This window comes from Bos indicus, chromosome 3 (assembly GCF_029378745.1).
Source record: "Bos indicus isolate NIAB-ARS_2022 breed Sahiwal x Tharparkar chromosome 3, NIAB-ARS_B.indTharparkar_mat_pri_1.0, whole genome shotgun sequence".
Classification (NCBI taxonomy): Eukaryota; Metazoa; Chordata; class Mammalia; order Artiodactyla; family Bovidae; genus Bos; species Bos indicus.
In genome coordinates this window covers 65,175,860-65,201,610 of record NC_091762.1, presented here as the reverse complement: position 1 = coordinate 65,201,610, position 25,751 = coordinate 65,175,860, and positions in this window count along the sequence as shown.

The window sequence follows — 25,751 nt, the reverse complement described above, 5'->3', positions numbered from 1 at the left end:
GTCCCTCTGTGGATTCATATTTTCTAACTGTATCATCTTGATTTCTATGAAAATTTATAATGTAAAATCACAAAACACATGAGACCACAAGCCACCATAACTAAGAGTAAGGGAATAAAAAGAACACATTTAGAATAAAAACTAATTCAGATGTTAGAATTATCAAATAAAGATTATATTAGTTCAGTTGTGTCCAATTCTTTGTGACCCCATGGACTATATCCTGTCAGGCTTCTCTGTCCATGGAATTCTCCATGCAAGAATACTGGAGCTGGTTGTGATTTCTTACTTCAGAGTAAAGATTATATATTAAGTCCATTTATAACATTAAAAGAAAGAAAATATGTAATGAGATGAACAAATCGATATTTTTTAAAACAGTCCCCAAAGCAAAGAAGATAAATATAAACATAAATGCTATTAAAGTATTAAAAATGAAGTCACTGTATTCATGACTGTTAATTCAATTAAAAGGTAAATGATAAAAGTGGAAGACTAACTATTATTAACATAACTCAAATAACATAACTCAAATAATTAGGTGAAACAATAATCTCTATGCACGTGACAAACCAGTCAATAAACTGAATACCTGAAAATTCCCTATAGTGAAGCATAAAGTTAAGGTAGAACAAAATAGAAAGCCCAGAGATAAATCCACGCACATATGGACACCTTATCTTTGACAAAGGAGGCAAGAATATACAATGGATTAAAGACAATCTCTTTAACAAGTGGTGCTGGGAAATCTGGTCAACCACTTGTAAAAGAATGAAACTAGAACACTTTCTAACACCATACACAAAACTAAACTCAAAATGGATTAAAGATCTCAACGTAAGACCAGAAACTATAAAACTCCTAGAGGAGAACATAGGCAAAACACTCTCTGACATACATCACAGCAGGATCCTCTATGACCCACCTCCCAGAATATTGGAAATAAAAACAAAAATAAACAAATGGGACGTAATTAACCTTAAAAGCTTCTGCACATCAAAGGAAACTATAAGCAAGGTGAAAAGACAGCCTTCAGAATGGGAGAAAATAATAGCAAATGAAGCAACCGACAAACAACTAATCTCAAAAATATACAAGCAACTCCTACAGCTCAACTCCAGAAAAATAAATGACCCAATCAAAAAATGGGCCAAAGATCTAAATAGACATTTCTCCAAAGAAGACATACAGATGGCGAGCAAACACATGAAAAGATGCTCAACATCACTCATTATCAGAGAAATGCAAATCAAAACCACTATGAGGTACCATTTCACACCAGTCAGAATGGCTGCGATCCAAAAGTCTACAAATAATAAATGATGGAGAGGGTGTGGAGAAAAGGGAACCCTCTTACATTGTTGGTGGGAATGCAAACTAGGACAGCCACTATGGAGAACAGTGTGGAGATTCCTTAAAAAACTGGAAATAGAACTGCCATACGGCCCAGCAATCCCACTGCTGGGCATACACACTGAGGAAACCAGTAGGGAAAGAGACACGTGTACCCCAGTGTTCATCGCAGCACTGTTTATAATAGCCAGAACATGGAAGCAACCTAGATGCCCATCAGCAGATGAATGGATAAGAAAGCAGTGGTACATATACACAATGGAGTATTACTCAGCCATTAAAAAGAATACATTTGAATCAATTCTAATGAGGTGGATGAAACTGGAGCCTATTATACAGAGTGAAGTAAGCCAGAAGGAAAAACACCAATACAGTATACTAATGCATATATATGGAATTTAGAAAGATGGTAACAATAACCCTGTGTACGAGACAGCAAAAGAGACACTGATGTATAGAACAGTCTTATGGACTCTGTGGGAGAGGGAGAGGGTGGGAAGATTTGGGAGAATGGCATGGAAACATGTAAAATATCATGTATGAAACGAGATCCCAGTCCAGGTTCGATGCACGATACTGGATGCTTGGGACTGGTGCACTGGGACGACCCAGAGGGATGGTATGGGGAGGGAGGAGGGAGGAGGGTTCATGATGGGGAACACATGTATACCTGTGGCGGATTCATTTTTATATTTGGCAAAACTAATACAATTATGTAAAGTTTAAAAATAAAATAAAATTAATTTAAAAAAGAAAAAAAAAAAAAGAAAATATAAAGCTGAGAGATGTGATACAAAGTCTGTAACATAGATATAAATGGAATTCCAGAAGAAGAAAATACAAAGAATAGGGGAAAATATACTTTATGAAGATGTATTAACAGACAGTTCTAAAGTTAACAGACCCATCACAAGCACGGAAACAGAAAATGTAATCAGAAATCTTCCAGCAAACAAAAGCCCAGGACCAGACAGCTTCACAGCTGAATGCTACCAAAAATTTAGAGAAGTGCTAACACCTATCCTACTCAAACTCTTCCAGAAAGTTACAGAGGAAGATAAACTTCCAAACTCATTCTATGAGGTTACCATCATCCTAATACCAAACCAGACAAAGATGTCACAAAAAAGAAAACTACAGGCCAATATCACTGATGAACATAGATGCAAAAATCCTTAACAAAGTTCTAGCAAACAGAATACAACAACATATTAAAAAGATCATACATCATGACCAAGTGGGCTTTATCCCAGGGATGCAAGGATTCTTCAATATCTGCAAATCAATCAATGTAATACACCACATTAACAAACTGAAAGATAAAAAACATACGATTATCTCAACAGATGCAGAGAAAGCCTTTGACAAAATTCAACATCCATTTATGATAAAAGCCCTCCAGAAAGTAGAAATAGAAGGAACATACCTCAATATAATAAAAGCTATGTATGACAAACCCACAGCAAACATTATCCTCAATGGTGAAAAATTGGAAGCATTTCCCCTAAAGTCAGGAACAAGACAAGAGTGCCCACTCTCACCACTACTATTCAACATAGTTTTGGAAATTTTGGCCACAGCAATCAGAGCAGAAAAAAAAATAAAAGGAATCCAGATTGGAAAAGAAGTAAAACTTTCACTGTTTGAAGATGACATGATCCTCTACATAGAAAACCCTAAAGACTCTACCAGAAAATTACTAGAGCTAATCAATGAATATAGTAAAGTTGCAGGATATAAAATTAACACACAGAAATCCCTTGCATTCCTATACATTAACAATGAGAAAGCAGAAAGAGAAATTAAGGAAACAATTCCATTCACCATTGCAAGAAAAAAATAAAACACTTAGGAATATATCTACCTAAAGAAACAAAAGACCTATATATAGAAAACTATAAAACACTGATGAAAGAAATCAAAGAGGACACAAATAGATGGAGAAATATATCATGTTCAGGGATTGGAAGAATCAATATAGTGAAAATGAGTATACTACCCAAGGAATCTATAGATTCAACGCAATCCCTATCAAGCTACCAATGGTATTTTTCACAGAACTAGAACAAATAATTTCACAATTTGTATGGAAATACAAAAAAAAAACCTCTAATAGACAAAGCAATCTTGAGAAAGAAGAATGGAACTGGAGAAATCAACCTGCCTGACTTCAGGCTATAGTACAAAGCTACAGTCATCGAGACAGTATGGTACTGGCACAAAGACAGAAATATAGATCAATGGAACAAAATAGAAAGCCCAGAGATAAATCCATGCACCTATGGACACCTTATCTTTGACAAAGGAGGCAAGAATATACAATGAATAAAAGACAACCTCTTTAAAAAGTGGTGCTGGGAAAAATAGTCAACCACTTGTAAAAGAATGAAACTAGAACACTTTCTAGTGTTCTATGGTGATACACAAAAATAAACTCAAAATGGATTACAGATCTAAATGTAAGACCAGAAACTATAAAACTCCTAGAGGAAAACATAGGCAAAACACTCTCCAACATAAATCACAGCAGGATCCTCTATGATCCACCTTCCAGAGTAATAGAAATAAAAGCAAAAATAAACACATGGGACCTAGTTAAACCTGAAAGCTTTTGCACAACGAAGGAAACTATAAGCAAGGTGAAAAAGAAAGCCTTCAGAATGGGAGAAAATAATAGCAAACGAAGCAACTGACAAAGAATTAATCTCAAAAATATACAAGCAACTCCTGCTGCTCAAGTCCAGAAAAAAAAAAAAAAAAGACCCAATCAAAAAATGGGCCAAAGAACTAAATAGACAGCCCTCCAAAGAAGACATACAGATGGCAAACAAACACATGAAAAGATGCTCAACATCACTCACTATCAGAGAAATGCAAATCAAAGCCACAATGAGGTACCATCTCACACCAGTCAGAATGGCTGCGATCCAAAAGTCTACAAAAAATAAATGCTGGAAAGGGTGTGGATAAAAGGGAATCATCTTACACTGTTGGTGGGAATGCAAACTAGTACAGCCACTATGGAGAACAGTGTGGAGATTCCTTAAAAAACTGGAAATAGAACTGCCATACGGCCCAGCAATCCCACTGCTGGGCATACACACTGAGGAAACCAGATTTGAAAGAGACATGTGTACCCCAATGTTCATCGCAGCACTGTTTATAATAGCCAGGTCATGGAAGCAACCTAGATGTCCATCAGCAGATGAATGGATAAGAAAGATGTGGTACATATATACAATGGAGTATTACTCAGCCATTAAAAAGAATGCATTTGAATCAGTTCTAATGAGGTGGATGAAACTGGAGCCTATTATACAGAGTGAAGCAATCCAGAAAGAAAAACACCAATATAATATACTAATACATATATATGGAATTTAGACAGATGGTAACGATGACCCTATATGTGAGATAGCAAAAGAGACACAGAGGTATAGAACAGTCTTTTGGACTCTGTGGGAGAAGGCGCAGGTGGAATGATTTGAGAGAATAGCATTAAAACATGTATATTACATGTTTTTTATATATATGTATATACATGTATATTACATGTTTCACATCATATGTGAAATTGATCACCAGTCCAGGTTCGATACATGAGACAAGGTGCTCAGGGCTTGTACACTGGGATGACCCAGAGGGATGGGATGGGGCGGGAGCCGGGAGGGGGTTTCAGGATGGGGAACACATGTACACCCATGGCTGATTCATGTCAATGTATGGCAAAAACCACTACAATATTGTAAAATAATTAGCCTCCAATTAAAATAAATAAATTAAAAAGAAAAAGTTAATAAAGTAATGATTTCACACTCTCAGTAAGAACCCAAGCAAAATAAATTACCAGAAGTCTGCTCTTGGTAATACTATGACAATACTATAAAATACTCAGAGAAAGGTAAAAATATTAATAAGACTATGAATGATAAACACTAGATGTCTCAATAGCAAAAGTAAAAGACAATGAATTAAAAGTGTGCAAAGTGAGAGAAAAAAAAATGTTTAAATAAGAATTGTACATAGAGTACAAAATAAATTTGCCAGCATGTGAAATGTACTTTAAAGCCAAAAAAAATTACTAAAGATAGATCCTCACTTGAAATTCTACAGAATGCAATTTAGGAAGAATGAATTTGAACCCCAAAGAAGAGCAAAAACATTAGGCAAGAATTGAATGAAGAAAATTAAGCATGATCAATATAAGCTTTGGTTGCCTTCATAAAAATGAGTGGACAGAAAAGCATGTCTCATTCATAAAGGGAAAATATTACAAAATAAAAACAGGCACAGCATCACTCTTTGTAATGCTGATTCATTAATTATATAATTTATAAAAAAAAGTCCAATTACAGTAATTCAAGTTTTGTCAGTTATTAGGTATTTGTTTCCCATCCACCTCTCTGTTCACATGTTGAAAATGTCTGTTCCTTTTGCAGTTTATCTTTTATATAAACCTCCTTTACATTCTCATTCATGGGAGCTATAATTTTATTACCTCTTTACAAATATTAATGATAACATTTTATACTTCTGCTATTTTCCTTCCCTAAAACTGAAAACTAGTGTTTTGGCAAAACTAAAACAGGTTTTAGATAATTTCATCTGAAAATCTCTGAGAAGCAATGTGTTTTCCTAAGTTTGGTGCATGTTTGGTCTTCCCATTATTTCAAAAATACACAGTGTCGTTGTCTAATTAAATGCAGAAATCTTACTAAAGAATTCAATGTCCTTTGTGGCAGATTGCAAAACAGAACTGAAAAGATGTGGGCTATGAACTCAAATAGACCCAGATTCAAATTCCTCTGAAACCCTGCCCATTTTCTTTACCAGGATGCTTCACTGCACCATTTCTGTTTCATATACTGTTTTTATTATTTCAGTTAAATTCCAGTCTCCAGCACTGGCTTTTGTGTCTTCTACTGGCATAGCCCTCAGACTTTTCAAATAATTTTTGTTAATTATTTTAGCTAATTTGTTGGTTATTCAATTTTGTTTCTCAGCTATTAATTCACTTTTCCATAATCCTTTTTGTGACTCATGGGGGTGGAAAACTGATATTTATCATTGGTCATCTGGTTTCCTGTTAGGTTTTACCAGTGGTGGGGCGCTAGGGTAGACAGGAGGCAGGAAAATAAAAGAAAGCTTTCCCCACTTCTGCCGGTTTGCTCTTCTTTTCAGCATCATGTCATAAGTGGCTCATACACCTGAGCTAGTGGTTGGTTCTAGCTTCTTGCTTCTTCCAGAAGCAGCATTATTTTCAATGGTAAAATGGAGATGATGTTTCAAATGAATATCAATGAAAGAATAAATATTTCCATCAATCTTATTAGTGCAATAGTGAGAATGAATTAATAAATTCTAACTTGAATGAATTTCCAAGACATAATTGAAGACAGAAAGATAACACAATATATACAAAATAGCCCCATCCATATAGTTTTCAAACACGTGAGACAAATGTTTAGGTGTTAGAAACTACAAAGAAATGCAAGAAAATGAACTTCAAAATTTGGTTCTCTGCAGAGGAAGGAAAGGGTAGAGAAGCCTCTTTGGGTAAGTAATAATTCCCATATTATTATTCTTTAAAATTTACACCAATTTGTCTAAAACAACCTTTTGTGTCTAAACTATTTTTTAATAATAAGAGGGAAATAAGTAAAATACAGCCTTTTATTAACAAGGCTTTGGTAAGATAAATTGGTATCAGATAAGTAGCAAAGTGCTAGAGTTTTTGTCAAAGAAATCTTAGTAGAGATAAGACAAAAGCCAGTTTTGTAATTATAAATATACCATTGAGATTTAGAAAGAAAGAAATGTAGGAAGGAAGTTAAGAAAAGGAAGGAGAAAAAGAAAAGAGGAGGAAGAAGGCAGAAGAAAGAAAGAAAAAATAAGAAAAGAGAAAAAAAATATACTCCTTTTACAGTTTCAATGAAGAGAGAGGACTCTTCTCAACAATGGAATTATCTTTATGAGACCATAAGATGCAAGTCATAATTCTTGTTATGAGAAGATACAGGAAGTGTATATTTTCATCACAATAAAAATTTTAAAAATGAGTTCTACTCAACTGATTATGGTACTTTGACAATAACCTTCCTTGTGGTGGTGTTCAGTTGCACAATTGTGTCTGACTCTTTGCGACCTCATGGACTGCAGCACGCCAGGCCTCTCTGTCTCTCACCATCTCCCAAGGCTTGCCCAAGTTCATGCCCACTGCATCGGTGATGCCATCCAGCCCTCTCTTCCTCTGATGCCCTCTTCTCCTTTGCCCTCAATCTTTCAACATCAGGAAACTTCCTACTCAACTCTTATTCAATTAAACATATCTACAAATCTGTCTGTTTTGATGGATAGCCACACAGTTTTATGTAGTTTGACAGACATTTTCTAAATCTCTTTTAATACTCCTATTTCAGTTGTAGAAGTTACAGTGTTTTCCTTAAGGTACATTTAGTTATTTAAAATTGATGTAAGATTTATCTCTCTTCTTAGCTTTGTAAGCTCTCGACAGTCTGTCTTCTCCATCAGTCTCTGTTTATTTTTTTAATTCATTTTCTGTTCCCTCCCTACTTTCTTCCCATCACTATTACCTACTTCACAACTCATGGGATAGTATGAAAAATTTTTACATAAATTCATAAGGTTTGGAAAATTAAACTTACATTAGTAGAAATCTTGGTTTAAACCCAGAGGCAATCATGTCACTCTGCTCACACTTCTCTACTCCTCATATCAATTTGTTTCTTAGTTTGTGGAATAGTTTGCTTAGAATTATACTTCTGCTGCTTTTAGTGGAATCTGAGTCACAGATTCCATATTTGTAAATTTGCCTACTTGCTAAAATTTATAACTCAAAATAAATAAATAACAGGGAACTTTTGCAGTCCTTTGTGGACATGCCCAAAGCAGGGAAAATATCAAGTCACCAATGTGCACATTCCCAGTTGAGGTCAAACAAGGAGACACTACTTTCTTATTTAAGCTTTCATATTTTAACAAGAGCTTTGCAGATGGCATCCCCTGGAGGAGGGCATGGCAACCAAGTCCAGTATTCTTGCCTGGACAGTCCCATGGACAGAGTTGCTTGGCAAGCTACAGTCCATAGGGTCACACAGAATCAGACACCACTGAAGCAACTTAGCGCACGCACACACATTGTAAGCAAATGGTGTTCTTTCTTTTGGTGGCACTAAAATCTATTTAGTGCCACCTTTTCTTTTTTAGCATTTTTATGCTTTTTGTTGTGATTTGCTGTTAAATGGCCCCCTACTGTAGTGCTGGATTGCTATCTGGTGTTTCTAACTGTAGGAAGGCTGTCATGTAGCTTATGGAGACAATACTTGTGTCAGACAAGATTTTTTTCAGGCATGAAGTATACAGCTGTTGGTTGTGACTTTGATGTTAATGAATCAACAATATACATTAAATATGGCATCTTTAAACAGAAACACACCTAAAATAAGTTTATATGTTGATTGATGAAACTGTTGTAAAGAGAGGCACAGAGGAACTTAACTTTTTATTTCCCTTAGGAACAACAATTTAGCATCCCAGAAGAGGTGTTTGTAGTGATCATAACTATTGTGAATACCAAAAAGATTGCTGCATATTAAAAATAATAATTATAGGATATATAAATGTCATGCATAGGAAGTAAAAAGTAAGTAAAAGCATGACAATGTCATATAAAATATGTGTGTGTATATACATATGTATTGAACCACTCTTTTTTGTCTGATACTATACATGTGTATCTGAGAAGGTGAAGGCACCCCACTCCAGTACTCTTGCCTGGAAAATCCCATGGACAAAGGAGCCTGGTAGGCTGCAGTCCCTGGGGTTGTGAAGAGTCGGACATGACTGAGTGACTTCCCTTTCACTTTTCACTTTCATGCATTGGAGAAGGAAATGGCAACCCACTCCAGTGTTCTTGCCTGGAGAATCCCAGGGACGGGGGAGCCTGGTAGGCTACCATCTATGGGGTCACACAGAGTCAGACACGACTGAAGTGACTTAGCAGCAGCAGCAGCAGCATACATGTATATATAAACTAATCAAGTGACCAAAAAAAATTATAAGATATTGGTTTGAAAACTAGAGACTGAGAGAATGAAAAGCTTCTAGTTAGCAGAAGGGAGTAAGGAAATTAAATTCATAATATATAATTTTTACTATATCATTGTAAATTAATATTACTGATGGAACAAAATCATTTTCATGAGCTTAATAACTCAACTTACCTATATTCTGACATAGTGATAAATTAGTTACAAATTCTGAAATGGGGATTTTTAAAAGCATAAATCATATTGTCTATAACTATGAATTCATGTTTGAATTGCTCACATTCAGTACTCTGTGCTTCTTAGGTTTATAAATTAGAGTGTAAGTCAGCACTCAAATATACATCTTTAAGAACATCAAATGCACTAATTAAGTATATTATTTACTTTAAAATATATTGCATTAAAATGTTTTTAAGAAAGAAAATTTCCTGAATGCACATAAGATACTATTTAAATTCCCACAATTTGCTTTTACCACACGTGTTTTAGGCAAACAACCTATTGCATTGACTTATGTTTGACAGTGATTCATTGTGGCACTTTAAATGTCAACTTTCAAAGCCTTTGATATAATTTTTAACCAAATATATGAAGGTTTTTCTTGGGCAATAACAAATTATCCCAGTATCCTAGACCTGATAGTTTTAGCAAAAATACAAATGGATAAAATGAAAGGACAGTGAATTAACACAATTCGGTTTTTTGAATTTTGTTTTTTCACTTCCAATTGTTTTCACAGAGAAAGATACTATTCTCTGTTAGTAAAACAGGTTCTATTAGGAAGGATATAGGTCAAGAAAATTTATCTATAACTTTGATCTATGCTGTGTATTTGGAATATAAATAAAATATTTTCCATAACAATTTGTGGTCTCTGTCCAATGGTACAGCTATTAGAATTCTCAGTATTAAGTTTGATTTAATAGGTTGATTACACTTTTAAACTGTGTATACCTTACATTGACCAATATTTACAAAGTTCCTGTATGAAAGCTTATTTCTTCTTAGTTTACCTAGTGATGGGAGTAATACTTTGGTATTATCTCTATTTAGATGCTAAAAACATTTGTCATCATGGCATATGATTTTTGACCTTGTCACTGAATCAAAATCTTGAAAAAGCATTACAATATTCACTCTTAACTAGATTCCTTGAACTAATCCATGGGCAGTTATGGGATGCAACATTGTTACATGAGATTTCTTATAAATTTTGAGTACCCAAGCATCCAGGTCACTGTAAAATATACACCCATTATGAAAAAAGGAGGAACAAAAGGAGATGGCAAAATTCTCAGAAGCAATGGCACCTCTGTAGTATTAATAGTTACATCAATGTCATACAAATAGGGCTTATTTGTAGAGACCCTTACTGCAAACCTGAACTCCAGTGCTGTGAGTTTTATAACATTATGTAACTGATGGTCTGCACCAAACAAATGTTCAGAATTCCAGGAAACTCGGGCATTTTACTGTAGTGATTTTTGTTTCCAAAATGTGTGAAGTCATATTCTAACTATTTTCAGATGCACGTGCACCTTAAACATAACTTGGCATTTTTCAGAAATATGTATTACTGTCAGGCGTGAGCAGACGGCACCAGGGATCTCAAGTCAGGAAAATGAAAAGGAGAATCTGAGAAAGGAAAAAGAAATCCAAAACATTTAGAAAAGCAAGGTTATCAAATATGGAAAATTAGTCCATGCTGCATCAAAATGACCAAAAAGAGTGAATTAAATAAAAAGTGACCAAAAAGAAGCTTCCATAGAGATGTGTTTTCATAGCTCCTTCAGTTCTTTTGGCTTATTTATGCTTGTGTCTAAATCTCTGAATATCCAGAGAACATCTAATGCCAAAAAAAAAAAAAAAAAATGTTCACTAGCCACCTTTTCTAAGACAGAATTTTTCTCTTGACACTAGAAGTACACCTACTTCTAACTCACTTTATCAATTCTGCCATCTCTCATAGATTCCTTTAATCACTCCCACTATATTTGTTTCTTTCCATAATTATTTGACCATGTTTTTGTCTCTGGTTCATCAAAACAGTGACAATACCACCTTCCATCAACTGTATGTCCCCTCCCCCAATAGTGCTTTTTGTCTGTTTTTTCCCTTACTGTGAATATTTGTGGTGTTATCTGAATATTATTACTCAGTATTTTAGCTTAAAACAATGTTTCTACCTTTTCAGAAACTTGCAATTTGATGTCATCACCCCATCAGCATGCTTCCCAGGTGGCTCAGTAGTAAAGAACCTGCATTCCAATGCAGGAGACGCAGGGATTCCGAGTTCAATCCCTGAGTTGGGAAGATTCCCTGGAGAGGGAAATGGCAACCCACTCTAGTATCCTTGCCTGGACAATCCCATGGACAGAGGAGCCTGGCGGGCTACCGTCCACAGGATCACAAAGAGCAGGACATATCTGAGCAACTAAGTATGCATGCACACGCCGATCAGTACCGTTCTTGCTGTCACTCAGTTAAACAGCAAGGGCTGGGTTGCTAATTCATAGACCGCTTTTCAGTCCTTAGCTGTCCTGACTTCTACATTCCCTCTTTTCTTGAAATGTGCTTTTCCTGGCTTCTGGCACACAGTCCGCTCTAGTTCTTCCTTTCTCTGTAAACTCTATCCATGCTGAGCCACTTAGAAGTCTAATCATGATCTCTCTTGCCTTAAGCTTAGATAAATGTTGTGTGCCTATCCATACAGGTATTCTGTTGCCCCTTTTTCAACTACAAGAATAGAGTCTGAATTGCCCATCAACTTCTGTTCCTTTCTTAGAAGCACAGGAAATACTTACTACTCTCCAAGTACTAGTGAGCATGGGAAAACTATGAAAGGATGTTACAGTCCTTGCTGGCTACTCTCCTAGTCATTTTTTTTTTTTTTTAACTGTTCTTACCACACAGTGCAGAGAACTTGAGAAGACTGACTGAGAGATAGTTATGAGACTTATCATTACCTTAGGAAGAACTGCACAAGTTCCTTATGATTTCAGATCCTTTCAAGCACACTTTTTATCATTCTGTCATTTACACTTTGCACCCAAAATTCCACCTGAAGCTAAGGGGTAGGTCATGCGGGTCCTTCTCATTGTCCTTTCTTTTAAGATTCTTTCTTACTGATTAAATTTTCTTTACTCCTCTCAACCCATAGAATCTTTATTCACTAAATCTTAGATGTGTTGTATTGTTCCAATATGCTGTTCTCTGGTTCTACTATAGCATCATTTCCTGGGGAAATTAGTTGCCAGAGATATGAAATTGATTAGGGGAATGGACATGGAGAGGGACAGGGTTTGGGGAGCTGGGGAGAAAACGACTGTGCTGAAAGTAGAACATTTAACATACAACTTTGGAAAATGAAATAGTGATGCTATGTGTAAAATAACATTTTTGTAGATTGCTGGCTTTCTAAATATTTTAATATAGCAAAGTACATAATAATAATGTAACTTTTTGCAGCTGTTTTTCCACATCTCACTCTGTACGTGGGCATTTGTCTGGATCTTTTATCATCTTTTCATGTTCTGTGCTTGATTTTGCCTATGATACGCTATTTTGTACTCTACCCTTTTGCATCAAGAACACTGAATTCCTTGGAAAAGACATTGTGACAGTGTTGTTTTCCTTTCCTTTTTTTGTTAATCTGCTGGCAAATGTTTGGGCTTCAAGTCTCAGATCTGTGTTCTTGTCAACTTTTAAAGAAAAATGTCAATGAAATAATTATTTTTAAGTTTTAAATACCGACATTTTACCAATTGCCAAAAATAAATAAATCTTCTAAATACCTCATAATAAATTTAATGCAAATAAAATTATATTATTAAAAGTTAAAAATCTGAAATTTGATGATACCTATAAGTGGTTATTATTAATATAGCTAAGAAGTTGTAAAACATGGTAAAATAATTAAAAACTATTATCAATGCTATTTAAATTGTGTTATAAAATAGAAAACACGAAAATGAGTAAAGGAAATCCCTTTCCAAAATGGATTTGGGAAACCCTTGGGGTGGAGCGTCTCACACAAGTACCATTCATGAACCCTACGTCATATACCCATCAGAAGAAGCTGACTTTACATCCCCTAGCAGGAAAAAAAAGATTTTCTCCTTGCCCAGCAACAACCCAGCCAATGGGAAACTATTACAAGTCAGCCAGTGAAAAGTCACCACAACTCCAAGCTCTCATTTTCCTCTAATGAACTTTCATTAAATATAGCCCTTCCCAACTTCCTCCATTCCTCTATATAGAAACAGAAACACTTCTCTCCTTGTTCCCAGAGCTTGCCTATAGTTTCCCATAGTATGGATAGCCTGAATTGCAATTTTTCTCCTATACATGAATAAAGTTGACTTTGTTGGCTAATCCACTTATCTTTCTTGTTTGAGAGCTTGACAATGGCCATGTCCAAGGTTTCACTTACAGGTGAAATAAAATGTGTCTCATATGTGTGCATGGTAGGTCGCTTCATTCGTGTCTGACTCTTTGCAATCCCATGGACTGCAGCCCACCAGGCTTCTCTGTCCATGGGGATTCTCTAGATAAGAATACTAGAGTGGGTTGCCATGCCCTCTTCCTGGGGTCTTCCAGAACCTGGGATTGAACTTGTGTCTCTTACATCCTCTACATTGGCCAGTGGGTTCTTTACAACTAGCGCCACCTGGGAAGCCCCATATCTAGCATTTATAGCTAGATATAGCACCACGGGCTTCCCTGGTGGCTCAGATGGTAAAGAATCTGCCTGTAATGTGGGGGAGACCTGGGTTTGATCCCTGGATTGAGAAGATCTCCTGGAGGAGGGCATGGCAACCCACTCTAATATTCTTGCCTGGAGAATCACCATGGAAAGAGAAGCCTGGTGGGCTACAGCCCATGAAACTACAATGCTGGAACATCCTTTGCCTGGCAGCTGATTTTTTAGACTGCCCATACTATTTATTATAAACTCTACAGGACAACTTTACTCGGTCATTTAGTTCATGCTGTATCTTTCATCCAGGTCCTTTGCTCAAAGTTATTAAGAATTACTAATAATTTGGAATAAAATTATTTAGTAGATTTGAAATGTTCAAAATATCACATTAAATGTTTTTTTTTTCGTTGTTTGTTTTTTAGTGGCACCACATGGCATATGGGATTTTATTTCCAGAACCAGAGATCGAGCCCATGAGCCCCGCAATGGAAACATGGAGCCTTAACCACTGTACTGCCAAGGAAATCTTTAAAGTTGCATTTGTTTTGATTTTTTTCTAACTAAAAATCTCTTTACCAAGACTGTTTGAGCTGGCTAAAATGAGCTTTTTTGCCTTTCAAGTATAGTTGCATAAAGAAACAGAAGGTCATTTAATATATTAATTAAATAACTTACAGATAAGTTTGGTCCAGATGGAGAGGATGTTTTACACAGGAAAGTTGTAGGCTGGTTTTCACAAATATTGTACAAAAAGAAACATTTTTCTCCTGGTCAGTGCTCAGAATCTCCTCTCACTGTCTCCTTGTCCCTTCTCACATTTCAATATTAATGTAGTTTTAATGTAATAAATGGTAAAAGAGATACAAAATGTATATCACTTGAGGAACAATAAAGACGGGGTATCCATGTATATAAAATTTATTGATTTTATATTAAATGTTTATTTTCTATTGTCAGTTATGATTATTATTATAGAATGTTTATAGTCTTGCTCTGGAGAGGAGAAAATTCCTTCCAGAAAAAAAAAAAAACCTGCTTACACAATAAAAAATAAATGTTAAGATACATCAAAAACAAACTCTTAACTCTGGGAGTCATGAATGTCAGAAGGCGAATTGGCTCAAGGAGATAATAACATTGATAACAAATAGTGGAGAATCTATAGTTTAGAGGATGAGAAACGTGCCAAGCACAGGAGCAGCCTGGAGGTTGGCATGGACCTTGTGCACTTCTCCATGCTTGAGAGAAAGCACTGATTTCCTTCTGCCAAGTCAGCCTCAATATTAGTGTCATGGAGATTCTTCCTATGTTTATGGAGATTGTCCAGGTCTGGCTTACATACTGAAAGGGATGTACTGGCATCTTTACAGATATGAAAGCCAGAAAGGAACCAGCTGGAAATGCTGAAATGTTGGTGTGAGAATTTAGCCTGCTTAGGGGAGAGGACTGGGAAATTATGCCAGCTAGGACAAAAGCTATTGCAATATAGCAATGCAGTGATTTGGGGTTATTTGGAAAAAGACTTTTTCAAAAAATATCTACCTGGCCATGAAGGAACATAGAAATAAGTCCTATCTCCTCTACTGAATCAATTGTGAAGGAAATTAATTCAATTAGGGAGGAAATTATTTTTTAAAATGTTACTGTTTTATTTTTTATCCCAAGTATGTGTGCCCTTAGTCACTCAGTCATGTCCGACTCTCTGTGGCCCTGTGGACTGTAGCCCACCAGGCCCTTCTGTCCACAGGATTCTCCAGGCAAGAATACTGGAGTGGATTGCCATGCCCTTCTCCAGGGGAGAATCCCTTCCCAACCCAGGGATAGAACCCATGTCTCTTATGTCTCCTGCTTTGGCAGGTGGGTTCTTTACCACTAGTGCCACCTGGGAAACCTAAATATGTATGACCTAGTTACAACTGGTTCAGTTACACAAAAGAATCTGCTGGGTCTTATATGACATTCACTTGGAGCTAGGTGATTCATTTCTAGTTAATACATATATAGATTAATGTCACTTAGCAAGGAACTACTTCAAAATTTCTAGCTGTCCTAGAACAATTCTTTCTTTTGTAGGGAGGAAAAAGGAGGCCAGTGAGAAGAATTATCAATACCTTGGAACTCATTTTCTTCTTCTTTCTATTTTATTTATAGTACTGGCAACAATGTTTCCGGTAACAAAGTGAAAAATTAGAATGCAGTTCAGTATGGTTTTCAACAGTATGGTCTGTGGAGTAAAATAGAACTAAGTCCAATTTCCACCTTTGCCATTTACTAATAGTATGATCACAGACATGTTATTGAAATATCCAAGCCCCAAATGTACCATTAGTATAAGAATAAAGCAAACTTTTAGTTTAATAGGATGAAATGGAGAAATGTATATTTAAAAACAAGGTAACTTGAATACAGTAAGTATTCAGAAAGATTATTTTATCCATTTGAGCATTCATAAATACTTATTGAGTACATGATTTTCAAGAGAATAGAAATCTTTGCCCTTAGGAAATCTAGTGAGAGAAAACAGACAATAAAAAGCATCAAAAATTAGAATTTTTCAGATGCTGTACATTATATAATGGAAACATATGATGAACATGTTAAAGTGGTAAAGAACCCACATGTAACACAGGAGATGCAGGTTCCATCTCTGTAGCTCGCCAGGTTCTTCCCCCCATGGGATTTCCCAAGGAAGAATGCCAGAGTGGGTTGCCATTTCCTTCTCCAGCGATCAGCCCCTGAAGTGGCAATGGCAACCTACTCCAGTATTCTTGCCTAGGAAATCTCATGGACAGAGAAGCGCCTGTAGGGCTTAAGTCCATAGAGTCTCAAAAGAAACAGACACGACTTAGCAACCAAACAACAACAAGCAAAACTGGATATTCATACTAAACCAGGTATTCATAGCATAAGGCCTATTACATTTCAATATGTTTCTTTGATAAAACAGATTGCAATGAATACATAGGGGAAAAAAAGTATCCTGGATTTTAAAGTCTAAGTATTAAGTCTTGCTTGCTCACTTTCTGTCAGTTTAACTTAGTCAAATTAATTAATCTTTGTAAATATTAGTTTCTTCTACTTAAAATTTATATTTTGTCTGACTTATCTATATTATATATATTTTAAGGAGCAAAATATAGATTTAATAACCATATATATATATATAGTTGTGTGCATAAACATGTACACATGCACTCAGTTTTTGTGTCAGATATTGTTATATCTGCCAATAACAATGTTTGTGATGTTAGATATCTATTGATACCCAATCTTATAGTTTTCAGAAAATAACATTATTTTGCAGAAACTAATGAATAGGTGTTGTAACATTAATTATAGTACAGAAAAGGACAATAAAATGTATTATTTTATGCTCCAAAATTTGTTAATGGAAGACTAATGCATTTTTCCATCTATAAATACTGATATAATTATGCAAATGCAAAGTAAGATAACAAAGTTTTTACTACCTGAAGCATAAATAATACCTTGAAAAAATATCTGGGTCCTTCAGGAATATCTCTTGTATAATATTTCAATCCCTGTCTGCTACAGTTGAAGTGTAATTCATATCTCTTCCCTTATGGAAAAATTTGTGTCATAACATGCCATGACTTAGTATCTTTCTACTAATTCTTCCAAGATTCCTTCCACGATTTCACTTCCCAGAAGCAAACTTCTTTCCTGGAATAATTTGATAGTTCCTGGTTTCCAATGATAGCAATAGGGAACTGGGAAAAAAAAAAAAGGAAAAACTGCCTTGAAAAAGCAACAGGAGTGATATATTCTAGGGCTGAATTTTCATTCATTGAAAAGAAAGAGCTATAGTTAATGCTTCAGATAATTTAGGATTTTTTATTCTTTGGTAAAACTAATTCATTATTCTTGCAGAAACAAGCTATACAAGTAAATGTCCCTCAGAGCAGTTTAGGTGAAGTTTAGATCTATCTGACTAAGGTCTGGGCTTTCAGGCTTAATACTTAAGAGTGATAGAAGCAATAGAAAACATAATCATACTGATAATGGCAAAAGCTAGTCTTGAAAATATTTCATCACTGTCTTATATAAAAGGGACTACAGGTCAAAGGATCTGAGAAGCAATTCTGCAATATGAGAAGCAATTTAGCATTCACAGTATAGAAGAGCTTAGTAATGAACATAATTTACAGTGGGAGATATGTTGAGAATTTACTAGCAGGTTGTTGTCTCAATAAAATGCATGTGCACAAGATCTGTGAGAAGTATGAGATAATAAGACTCAAACTAAAACTTAAAAACATAACTGGCTTTAAGATAGATAAGTACAGATTGTAGAAAAAAGTAAAAGAAAAAAAATCTTCAAAAATTGATTAATTACAGAATTTTGAAAGGTATTAGATTCAGAAAGGGGTAGAATTGGCATTGTTAGAAGTGAGGTCAGCAACTACAAAGACAAACCTGAAAATTCCTCTCCAATAGCAGATAGAACAAGAAATCAAATCCTGTGGGAGACGGTTGTGGAAGCCTTTATATGCAGAACAATGACCAGAGATATGAGATGCAGATCAGCTGCAAATAGAAGAAAGATATTAAAACAAGTGAAGAACAAACAATAATCAATATATAAAAGAAGAAAATTCTTCTGGAATAAAGGATGTTTCTTCTAACTGCAAGCTGAATGGGACACTTGGCAAACATAAAAATAAAAATCACCTTTTAACAGTAAAGACAAAGTGAAAACAAGAATGTTGGGCACAAGAGAAAGTAAATGTGCTCACGTGCTCCAACCACAGGGAAGGACAGAACAAGGAGGATGAACACTGCGGTCTTGTTCTTTTTCTATAGGTTTTTGTCTACCCACCTTGACTTGATTCCCACGGACTTTCTTTATGAGGCAGGGTCTCAAGATAAGTGTTTAGAGGATTACAGCACCTCCTTGGTCAGTCCAAATTCCATCTCAAAGGTGTTTTAAGAAAAAAAAAAAAAAGAAAACAATTAGCTTGGACCAAGGTGCATATTTACTTTCCAAGCAAACGTAGATGGGGAGGTAGGATGTCTAAACGGAAGTGACTCCCATTTCAGACCACTTGTCAGAAGTCAGAGAAGGGGAGCTCACTTTCTTCTTATCTTTGTTTCACACACACATGGAGAAGAAAGAAACAGATAAAGCAACAGCAGAATTTAATTTTCAATGCAAAGTGAAGAGGAAACTGATCTGGCAAAGCCAACTTTCTCTTTAGTTTGAAAGCAGAAAGGGAAATTGCAAGAAAACCCATAGAGTACTAATCTTGGCCTGTTTTATTATTAAGATTGGCTAAAAAAAAAACCACAAGAAAGATAAAAAATGAAAAGATATCCTATGTTCTTGCACTGGAAGAATTAATATTGTTATTAATAAAATGTTCATATTACCTCAAATGATCTGTAGATTCCATGTAATCCTATAGTATTCCAATGAAATTATTCACAGAAATAGAAAAAGAATCCTAAAATTCACATTCGTATTCACATAAGAAAGTCACATAGTTTAATGGAACAGAACAGTACAGAAATAAACCCATACATTTATAGTTAACTGGCTTTGATAAAGGAGCCAAGAACACACAATGGAAAGTGGTAGTCTATTCAGTAAATGCTTCTGGGAAAACTTGATATCTACATGCAGAATGGAGCTGGACCTCTATCTTACATCACTCACAAAAGTCAACTAGAAATGGACTAAAAACTTAAATGTAATACCAGAAATGGTAAAATTCTTAGAAGAAAACATAGGAAAAAAATTTCCTTAACATTAGTCTTAGCAATGATTTTTCACATATGACACCAGAAATACTGGCAACTAAAGCAAAAATAACCAAGTGAGATTACCTCAAACTAAAAATCTTCTGTGCAAACAAAGGTAATCATCAACAAAATGAAAAGGAAACCTACAGAATATATGCAAACTATATAGCTGATAATAAGTAAACATCTAAAATATATAAAGAAATCACACTGTCAATATCAAAAATTAAAAAAAAAAATCCGATTTAAAAAAGAACAAATGACCTCTTTAGACATTTTCCAAAGATGACATTCAGATGGCAAACAGGTATACATATAAAGGTGATCTATACTACTAATTATCAGGGAAATGCAAATCAAAAGCACAATGAGACATTACCTCACACCTGTTAGAAGTAGGAATGTAAACTGAGACAATTATGCAAAACAGTAAAGATATTCCTCAAAAAATAAAAATAGTGCTGCCATATGTTCCAGCAATCCCATTTCTGAGTATACATATGAAAGAAATAAAATCAGTATCTTGAAAAGATATCTGCACTCCTATTTTCATTGTAATAATAGTATTCTCAGGAGCCAAGATATGCAAAGGATGCAAATGTCTGTTGATGGATACACTGGTACAGAAAATGCGAGATCTATCTATAGTAGAATATTATTCAGTCTTTAAAAGAGAAGAATATTGTCCTTTGCAACAATGTGAATGAAACTGGATAGTACTATGTTAGTTAAAATAAGTCAGACAAAGACAAATACTGTATGGTATCACACGTGAAATCCAAAAAAATAAATTAATTCATAAAAACTTAAATTCCTAGACAGGAAGGAAAATGGTTGTAGCTAGGGGTTTGGGTGTGGGGAGATGTTGATTAAAAGGTACAAACTTTCAGTTATAAAATGCATAAACACTGAGGATCTAATATACAATATCATGGCTATGATAATATTGTATACTTCAAATATGCTAAAAGAGTAGGTCTTAAGAATTCTCACTATAAAAAATGGCAGCTGTGTAAGTTACAGATGTATTAAGTTACATGATTGTGGTAAATATTTCACAAGTTATACACATATAGAATCATCATATTACATTTAATATATGCAACTTTAATTATCAATTTAACTTCAATAAAACTAGATGGAAAAGAACAGAGAAAGAATTCAAAAAATGAAACATGAGCAAAGGAAACATTGAATAAGGAAGTAAATAACCCAAACTTTCCCACCGTTAAGAAGTTTTAGTAAATATAGCTACAAATGTATGTAAGAATAGAAGATTATGAGTGTCAGATTGGGTGCTCAAGAAGTATTCATTAAATAATGGAAAATAAAGAATAATGATGGAGAATATTTCAACAAATTTGAAATTTAAATCTGAGAGATTTAAATTAGCATAACCTTTATTTTCCTCGCATATTTCTATTGAATTAATGTTTAAACAGTTCAGTCACAATTTAAAAGAAATAAAGAAAATGGAGCAATGAGATACTGAAAACAAGGGAAGACACATACTCAAGTAAAAATTTTGTTTTATTTGGAAATTTGTGATTTGGTGTCTAGAAGAATAAAAGTGGAGTATATGGCTCAGAATGTAAAGTATAAAAAATATACTTAAAGATCTTAGTAGATAATACAGTTGACAATCATTAACTAGATACTATGGATAGAGAAGCCTGGCGGGCTACAGTCCATGGGATTGTGAAGAGTTGGACATGACTAAACAACTAACACACACACACACACACACACAAGGCCTACAGTTTTCATTTAGTAAGCAATATTTACTTACTTAGTTCTCCACGCTGAGGATAGAGAGAAGCCCACTTTTCAAAAATCAAGTGTATTTTAATATCTCTCAACAGGTAAGTTAAACTTTAAATTCCTCAAGAGTTTGGCCAGGGTCTTACTCATTGTTTATGCTTGATGTCTAGGGCCGCGCCTGGTCAAAACAAATAAACAAAAGAAGCAGATAGTAAATAAACAGTGAGTGGTAATCAAATGTCTGAAACATAAATAGAGCTCATTTTCTGATGCCATTATTATATGGAAATTATATTTTTAACTGCCAACAGCCCACTGTGATCTCTTATCTGTCTTTTTGAAAAATTGTTTCATCTCACTTCTCTTCCGCATTTTGTTATAATCTTATTGTTTAGTTGACTTATTGTTTTTTCATAAAGTAGGCTAATATTATTTGTAATTCAGGAATTTCTAATTCTCTCCAAATTATTGACTTAATTATGTAGTCCAAACTTTTCAGCTCTTTTCCAAGATTTTTCAAAGGCTAAGTTTCTTAGCTTAAAATCATACCTTAAAAGCAGACTGTGCATGCGATATTTGGGCAATTGCTGTTAATATATTTTATTTTTCTAGAGAACCACTCAAGAACAATTTGAGAATACTTTGGGAAAGATGATGATATGATCCGAAACAGATGACTCCTGTCCTCCTCCAGAGTTCCTAATGAAAGTGTCAAGAGAATATGCTCAATTAATGAGAATAATAACATGAAATTATTCTATAACTTGATGGAATAAAAATGTAGAAAGCCTTTGAGGCCTGAAACCACAACCTTCTTTCTGTGAGAAAGCAGTGTATTTAGGCACGAGCAGAGTTTCCTGCACATTCATTTTACAGGCAAATCGAAGAGATGAGGATTGCAAATTGAAATTGGCAAGGGATTGGTCAGGAGATATACCTTTTGGTCAAGCCTTACTCCTGAAGTGTTGAAATTCACCCAAAACAGTGGTAAGACCAAACCCTGTGTGTCTGTGAACACATGTGCCCATACATGTCTATGTTGAGGTTTGTGACAGGGTGTGTTGTGGAATAGCATATGTGCATAGCCTAAAACTGGACAGGGGGGTAGATATGTTTCTCTTATCAATAGGATGGACAATTAGATTTACTTCTGGCTCCAGACCCATGGCCAAGTCTCATGGTGGTGATCTATCACATATTTTTGCAATTCCTATCTTAAATGAAAATACATACATATCCACTGACATACAAATATACACATGCGCACAGAGACCCACAAATACACACATGCACACAGACACACATACATAAGTACAGAGAATAATTTATCCAGTATTAATGAATGTAAACAATTTAATATTTGCTACAGACAGCCATGTTGTAATTATAAACATAATACATAAAGGACACGTACTCCTTTCATTCTCCTTCTGGCATTCTGAACCTTGTCAGAGGCAACCAAACTATTAATATGAATTTGACATGCTTGTCCCCTGGTCATGTTCTAATAGTAATCTTTAATGACTTTGTTTTAGAATTCACACAAATACTGGCACACAGAATGAATCACTTTTCAATTGCTTTACATTTTTTGCAATGTGAATTTAGCTATATATCTAGGTCAATATTTACTCACCTCTGAGAGTATAGACTATGAAAGCTCCATGTTTTATTTATGTTTCATTTATAAATGGGTAATTTGTTTTATATACATATATATATATATACTAAAAGGCCTGACATGGTCTGACCCTTTAGTACTTCTTGGATCACATTAGCTATTATTCTCCTTCCTGCTTATTTTGCTCTAGTGTCATTTACCTCCTTGAAGTTCCTCAAAAATAAATATTAAAGTGGCTTAAAGCCACTAAATTTTAGGATAGTGCATTACTTGGGAATAAATAACCAAATACTTAGCTCTTTAGAAATATTACCATCTTTGTTTACATCAGAACTTCAGATTCTTAGGTTGCTATTGTAGATGATCTCAGCACTAATTCGCTATTGCAGAGGTAGAGAATTTATTGACTTTTTTGTTAGTCATGTATCCGGTAATCTTGCTAAATTCTCTACTCCCAGGACTGTCTGAATAGTATCATGTGGAACCATAAATAGCAGACAAGGGTGTTCTTAATGCAGACTTCATAGGACTAGAGTTTTTATGGCTCCTGATTTTATGCAGAGAACTTAGTTCCATCTCTGCCTTTAATCTTAGATGACTTCAATACTTCCTAACTGCTCTTCCTTTTTCTATTGGTGCCCTTACCTCTTCTCTTCAGGGCAGATAATCTAGCTTCTAAAAAATATAAGTCAGATAATGCCACACCTTCATCAAATCCCCTAACAGAATCTTAACTTACATAAAATTCAAATTTCTTCACAGAGACACAATGCATCCTACATTCTTTGATATCCACAAATCACTCCAAGGTCACCTTTGTTTGCTTTCCTCCAGGCATTAACTTTTCTTTGCTAAAAAAAATGAAGTTTATTACAGCTAGGGGCATATGAACTTGCCCTTCTCTCTCTTTTGTATGTTTTGCCCCCACTTTTTGTACAGGGGACTAATTTTCTATAATTTGATCTCAGATCTCTATCAAGTTATTTTGTTTAATTTCTTTCATTCCACTCATAGACATTATATTATTTATTTACTATCTCTCCGAAAAACGATACAAATTCCTGAAGATGAAAGACTTCTTTTGTATATTTCTGTATCTCCACAACTAGAGTGTGGACATGTGCATGCTCATTTGCTTCAGTCATATCTGACTCTTTGTGACCCCAGAAACGAACTGCAGCCTGCCAGACTCTTCTGTCAATGGGATTCTCCAGGCAAGAATACTGGAGTCAGTTGCCATTTCCTCCCCCGGGGGATCTTCCTGACCCAGGAATCAAACTGGTGTCTTCTGTTTCTCCTGCAATAGCAGGTGTATTCTTTACCGCTGAGCCACCTGAGAAGCCTCCGCAACTAAACTAGTGCCTTAAATATAGTGAACACATAACTACTCAAACAAAATTGGAAGTAACCTCAATGCTGAGTAGAGAGTAAAATTATTTAAAAGAGCTAAATAGATGAAATACTTTCATCAATTTAATGCCATGAAAAACTGTACTAGCTATAATTTTTATTGAACAGCATTTTGTTTGTTGTTTTAGTTGCTCACTCATGTCCAGCTGTTTGCAACCATATGGACTATAGCCTGCCAGGCTCCTCTGTCCGTGGGATTTCCCAGGCAAGAATATTGGAGTGGGTTGCCATTTACTCTCAGGGGGATTTTCCTGACCCAGGGATTGAAGCTGCATCTCCTGCATTGATAAAAAGATTCTTTACCACTGAGCCACCAGGTAAGCTTTAATGTCTTAATAATGTGAAAAATGCACTAGCTATGATTTTTAATGAACAGCACAGAACACTAAATTAAAAATTATGAAATACAGTGCAATCACATCTATGCAAATCATCTACTTTTAAAAAATAGGTTTATGAGAATAATAAAAGTAGGTTTATTATGTATGAGAAGTTTCAAGTTGTAGATAATTTTATTTATTGTCTTTTTTAATAGTCACATTTTCCAACTTTTAATAAAAGTATGCATTTGGTAATAAAATTAAATAATAAATGCCTCAAACAAAAAGTTGCTTTTTAAAAATAACTCACATTGATTTTTTTCTCCTGCCATTGATTACATATGTAGGAAAACTGCAGAAGACCATCACAATTGTTTATAAGAGTTGATAGAGTGTTGACCAGATATTCTTAAATCAGATATGACTGTACATTAATTATTTACAATAATTTGTTATATAACCTTTTTACATCAGACAGAATGTAAATACAGAAGGGTGTTTGTTGTTTAATTGTTTCCAACTCTTTGTGATCCCATGGACCATAGCCAATCAGGCTCCTCTGTCCATGGAATTTTCTAGGCAAGAATGATGGAGTGGGTTGCAATTTCCTACTCAGGAACTTGCATTGGCAAGGTCTCTTACCTTGGCAGACAGATTCTTTATCATGTGAGCCACAATAGGGAGCCTGTAAATACTGAACTGAGAGTTTTATCAAAACAGTTATGGTCAAGACATCTGTGGAAATTGCAATA